The sequence below is a fragment of the Podarcis muralis genome, chromosome 12 (genome assembly GCF_964188315.1).
Source record: "Podarcis muralis chromosome 12, rPodMur119.hap1.1, whole genome shotgun sequence".
Lineage (NCBI taxonomy): Eukaryota > Metazoa > Chordata > Lepidosauria > Squamata > Lacertidae > Podarcis > Podarcis muralis.
Window position 1 is genome coordinate 13,194,716 of NC_135666.1, and position 6,000 is coordinate 13,200,715.

General features: G+C 45.9%; 1 protein-coding gene across 2 annotated transcripts in view; it reads right to left on the reverse strand.

The window, feature by feature from the left end:
* The window catches only part of CNPY1 (canopy FGF signaling regulator 1), a 58,182-nt gene extending 54,727 nt beyond the window's left edge, over positions 1 to 3,455 (reverse strand). The window contains exon 1 of one of the 2 annotated variants that reach the window (XM_028750830.2): positions 3,265 to 3,455. The gene's annotated coding sequence lies outside the window, so the exon portion shown is untranslated. Of the gene's footprint in view, positions 1 to 3,260 lie in introns of both variants that reach the window. The other variant, XM_028750829.2, reaches the window with a different exon arrangement.
* Between the last annotated feature and the right edge of the window lie 2,545 nt (positions 3,456 to 6,000).

Below are 6,000 nucleotides of genomic sequence, written 5' to 3' on the forward strand. Positions count from 1 at the left end.
GTTAAGAACTTTGCTTCAGGATGAGAACAGAAATTGTGCTCCGGCGGCACGGCAGCAGCAGGAGGCCCCATTAGCTAAAGTGGTGCTTCAGGTTAAGAACAGTTTCAGGTTAAGGACAGACCTCCGGAATGAATTAAGTACTTAACCCAAGGTACCACTGTATCTTTATTCCAGTTATTTGGAACAAATCCAAGCCATGCCTTAGCTTCAGCACCGTTGGTTGAAAGTCCTCAATGGACAGCTCCTTGTTCTTTTCTAGATGTGAAGAGACCTCAGCTGGTCTGTGCATCCACCAGCAGAAACAGTGGGTTCTCTGTGTGGCCTTGCTCCTTTGTAAAAGCCTCATCCCCTTCCTGCACAGCAATGAGTATAGTTTCACTCTCCTTCTGGGTCCCAGGTGGTTCATCATAGTTCACATTTTTCCCTTGGAGAAGAATCCTTCTTCCCTGGATGGTGCTCACCTGCCTTTATCAGGGGTCCTGCTGCCTCCTTTCTCTGAATGAGTGGAGCTGGGTGATAAAGGTAAAGGTAAAGGGACCCCTGACCATTAGGTCCAGTCGTGGCCGACTCTGGGGTTGCGGCGCTCATCTCACTTTATTGGCCAAGGGAGCCGGTGTACAGCTTCCAGGTCATGTGGCCAGCATGACTAAGCCGCTTCTGGCGAACCAGAGCAGTGCACGGAAACACCGTTTACTTTCCCGCCGGAGCGGTACCTATTTATCTACTTGCACTTTGACGTGCTTTCGAACTGCTAGGTTGGCAGGAGCAGGGACCGAGCAACGGGAGCTCACCCCGTCGTGGGGATTTGAACCGCCAACCTTCTGATCGGCAAGTCCTAGGCTCTGTGGTTTAACCCACAGCGCCACCCGCGTCCCAGCTGGGTGATAACGCAATACTATTTTAAAAGCCTTAAAGTGGCGACTCTTCCACCAGGCCAATAACTGAAGAGGTCTCTCTTTGCCATAGGCAGCCTTTGGCAACTGAGTTCTGAAAGATTTCCACTGTTTCCCTCCCTCTCTCGAGTTCTGATTGGTCTTTTGTGTCGGCTGGATATGAACCACGGAATCAGGGAGTGGGAACCTGTGGCCCTGCAAATGCTGTTGGACTTCAGCTTCCATCATCCCTGAACTTTAGCTCTGCTGGCAACCCCAACATCTGGAGGACCACATCCCTTCCTTGAACAGATCTACCTACCTCTTATTGAACTAATACATTCCACAGTCAACACACAGACAAAAGCATGATAGAACTGCATGTGTGGTGGATGAAGAACAACAACACATATTGATGAGCCACTTACGGAAAGTTTCTGCTTGACATAACTTGAAAGTGTGTGGTGTGTTATGGGACCTCTTCACTCACTCTGTAGCATGTGTATGTGTATACACACACAACACTTCCACACTGCATCAGCATAACTTAACAGATGACTAGAGCCCTCATAGTGAACAGTATGGACCATATTGGCAAGGGGGGGAAAGAGTAGGTATTAAACTTGGTCCAGAAAAATCCTTGCCATCTATTGACACTGCCTGGGCAGATAACAACGAGCACCCATTGAGGACGGCAGTGGTGGCTAGTGCCCATTGAGACTGGTAGGATAGAAGGCAAGGAAGACACAGGAGGTAGAGCGAGAGCCAATGACAGAGGGAGCCAACTAATTCTCATTCTACCCCCTTCCCTGCTGAGTTCTGTAAGATCAACATCAAGATTAAAGACAAGGAAGGTAATAGGCTTCACCACCCCTTTGGTGCCTTGTGAGTAAGGAGGCAGGCAGGTGACTACAAACTGAAGGTTCACCTTCAGTAAAGGTAAAGGGACCCCTGATCATTAGGTCCAGTCGTGACCGACTCTGGGGTTGTGGCGTACATCTCGCTTTATTGGCCGAGGGAGCCAGAGTACAGCTTCCAGGTCATGTGGCCAGCATGACTAAGCCACTTCTGGAGAACCAGAGCAGCGCACGGAAACACCGTTTACCTTCCCGCCGGAGCGGTACCTATTTATCTACTTGCACTTTAACGTGCTTTTGAACTGCTAGGTTGGCAGGAGCAGGGACCGAGCAACGGGAGCTCACCCCGTCATGGGGATTCGAACCGCCAACCTTCTGATCGGCAAGTCCTAGGCTCTGTGGTTTAACCCACAGCGCCACCCGCGTCCCACAAACTGAAGTTGGTGGGGTCCAATTTTAGTATATGTGCTGCCAAAGCGAGCACAGGTTGGTGGGGCCATGCCCCATTCACCCTAATGAAGCAGCCTCCACTGGAGAAAGGAGAGAGACTTTGTGATCACATAGCACCCCACTTTTCACTCTGCATTATGCTTCTTTGTGCTGGAGCCACCCATAATCTCATATAAAAAGAGGTGGGAACTAAATGCTCAACATTGTGCATGCAGCCCTTAAAATTTAGATTAGATTTTTCAGAGGCTGGTAAATGTAAGTTCCTATTCGAACATAGTTAGTAGAAAAGAAAAGCTGGGGTGTTTTTTGGCTAGCCTTTCATACTTCAGTCCAGGGACTGAATAACTTCTTAACTTATACACAATTTTGCCTTCTAAGATGTGCTTTGCAAAAGCACCTTTTAACTTTTTCTTATATATAAAAAAAGTCCAAATGTTGCCTTGTCGTTGAAATGCAAAACTAAGGTACATTGGGGGGGGGTTGCATTCTAGTTTGTAATGTAGCCTGCCCCATGAAATCAAGTGCTATCATTTTTTGATCTTAGATTTCACTTAGTACTTCTGTAAATATATGTGTGATTGTTTCTTTCTGTTTAAAGAACTCAGGACAGTCCTAGGGCTTCAGACATTTAAAAAACTTTACCTTGTTCTTGAGAGGGAAAAGGAAGAGGAGCTGTTTTTTGAAAAACTAGCTATGGTACCTGGTAGCAGGAAACAGAATAAATGAGTGTTTTCTGTTGCTATGTCCCTTAGCAAATACAACATAATTCAGGAGCCTGAATATAGCTACCCTCAAGGCTCTATGGAGTCATGCTGGCAGGAAATATCATTTTAAAATTAAATAAATGTTGTGAGGATGGGGACAGAAGGATAGCTTCATTCTGGGCCCAAAGACTAACAAACCTACAGAGACACAAAAATACCTTAGAGTAAAAAGTCTCTACCCTATATTTCTAATCCAAACTGAACTGGACTTCAATGATCTCAAATGAAACAAAACCATTCTGAAGATATGCCCAAAGCTCCTGTGTTTGAGTCATAAAATGTTATTCAGAGTCATCAGTTGGATTTTAAAAGCTTACCTACTTTGCAAGATATCAGCCTCTGTTCAACCCAAGCTGCAATATGTATGGCTGCAAGTTTCAGACTGGGTAACTTTTAAGAAGCTGATGTTCATCCAGAGATTTTTTTCCCCTCCCTCTTCAGCACAACGATCTTCTCATTTCTCTTTCTCAGTAAAGCAGTTGAGTCTGTCACTGATGCAAGCTGTCACCCGGCCTCCTTGCTCTCCCAGCACTTCTGTTATCATAAAGTGAAGCAGCGGAGGGGGGGGGGAGAGGAGCGAACCAATCACAGGGCACCATGTGGGGAAAAACAAGGTGCCAGGTAGCCAATGGCAAGCTCCTGTTTTCCTGCCCCAAGCAGGTAGCACAGGGGAGAGAATGGAATTCCAGTTGCCATGGTGAGTGAAATCACCTGCATGACACGTGGCCCTGTTTTAAGATTTCCAGAGCATGTTGTGGGGAGGCTCATTAGAATGCACATTTTCCTACCTGGCAGCCAGGTAATAAAGTTCTGTGGAGGAATCAAGGATGGCATCCAGGGCCCCAAAATCCAGGAGCTCCCAAAACACTTGACCAACTCTTACGCTGCCCTCAGTCACAGATCTAAGAAGTTTGAGTCCGGCGTGTGTTGAGGGAGGTTGTTGTTTGTTATATCCAGTGGTACCTCGGGTTAAGTACTTAATTCGTTCCGGAGGTCCGTACTTAACCTGAAACTGTTCTTAACCTGAAGCACCACTTTAGCTAATGGGGCCTCCCACTGCTGCGGTGCTGCCGGAGCACGATTTCTGTTCTCAACCTGAAGCAAAGTTCTTAACCTGAAGCACTTTTTCTCGGTTAGCGGAGTCTGTAACCTGAAGCGTATGTAACCTGAAGCGTATGTAACCTGAGGTACCACTGTACACACTTCTACTCCAGCAAGTGGCAAGCAAAAAAGGTCTTGCTCATCAGTTGTAAAATACGGTTGTGTGTTACCCCGATCTCCGAGCAGTGAGAAATTCCAGGGCTGCCTGCTCTTACCCAGGGACTTGTTTCCTTGGAATGAAGGTCAAGCGGAGACTGGGCTGTCTTTCGGATACTTGGTTTTATTTACTCATGTATGCAACCGAACATATGATGAAGGGGCTCACAGCATTCACTCCCCAACAGCTCTTTCTTTCCCAATGGGTTTCTGGCATAGGAGCCAACTCCTAGGAGACGAGGTCTCTTCAGTCCCCCCAATAAAATATTTGAGGGGTCCAGAGCCCCCCAAAGTTGATGGGCATTGCCATTCAAATGGTGTGTGCGCTCCACACCTTGTGATTGTGATTGATTATGTGGGGTGGGGCTTACCTGCCCCCCCTATTTTAGTCAAGTTGGCACCCCTGCTTTCTGGGGAAGCCCCAAACTCAGCTTTGGCTCTAGCTCAGAGCAAGACGTGTCTCTTTCTCCAGCTTCCAGCATCAGCCCAACTCTCTCACACATTCTCTCATCCACAGTCCCTCACTCTGCCCATTGTTCTCCCTTCTAGGATGAGGTGGCATGCAGTCAGGAGAGGTGGGGAAAGCCCTCTTGTTTGTCTCTATGGCAACAGAGCAACTCCTTTTAAGATGCAGTTGTTGGGTACTGCTGAAATTATCTTGACAAAGGAGCTGGCCTGACCAATTAAGCAAGCCTCATGCTATAGATTCTAAGCTCACAGATACAAAATCACACGTTTGGAAGGGACCCAAACTGACCCCTGAAACTCATCACTGTATGCTTTAGGCTACTGATTTTCAGGCCTCCATGATTTAGCAACGGTGGTGGCTTTCAAAGCAGAGGTTGGATGGCCATCTGTCATGTATGATCTAACTGAGATTCCTGCATTGCAGTGGGTTGGACTAGATGATCCTCTGTGTCCCTTCCAACTCTGCAATTCTATGATTCTATACCTTCTTTCTATATCTCTGCTGAATTGCTCGTAAAATAAGCCACCATAACTACACTGTTTCCTATACACAGGAGTACTATTGAATTATATAGTGGCATTGAGACTCCCATAGGAATATATCAGGAAAGTTGTGAAGTCACTCAGTACTCTAGAATAACACCAGGCTAGATCCAAATGACAATCGTGTACAAATTTATCTGGGATTAATGTTTTGTTGTATTTGGGACTTAACGTCTGAGCAGACATGTATAATATTTTCTCCCTCTCCCATAATTTTACAACTTGTGGACATCAAACGAAGCTAGTGTTGGAAGATTTGGGATGGTCGAAAGAAAGCACTTCTTCACACAATGCATAGTTAAAACAATGGAATTAGTTCCCACAGGATGTAGTTATGGTCACCAAGTTTGATGGCTTTAAAATATGATTAATCAAATTCACTTGGGAGCGTAGGTACCTAAGTTGGAGTTCAGATTACCAGATCATCCAAATTTTCTATCTAAACCCAGCTCTTAAATACACTTTGTTTTCACCAAAATCAAGTGAAAAGAGGGGTCATTGGGTATGGGGTGATTTTTGTGTTGGGTAAAAATACTTGCTGACACTGTGAAAATGACTGCTTCTGCTCTCTTAGACAACGGGACTTTCCACCAAGTGTAAGGGGAGACCACCAAGGAGGTAAGAGAACAACTCCTATCCTGTACTTCCTATACCGTAGGAGCTGCCAAATTTATAAATTTGATTATTGTTGTAACTCTCATAGTCAAAACGCCTAGCTTCTGAGCCCATTTAGAAGTATTTCTGTGCAAATCACATGTGCCTTGTAGTCATGGGAATTCTCTCTGACTT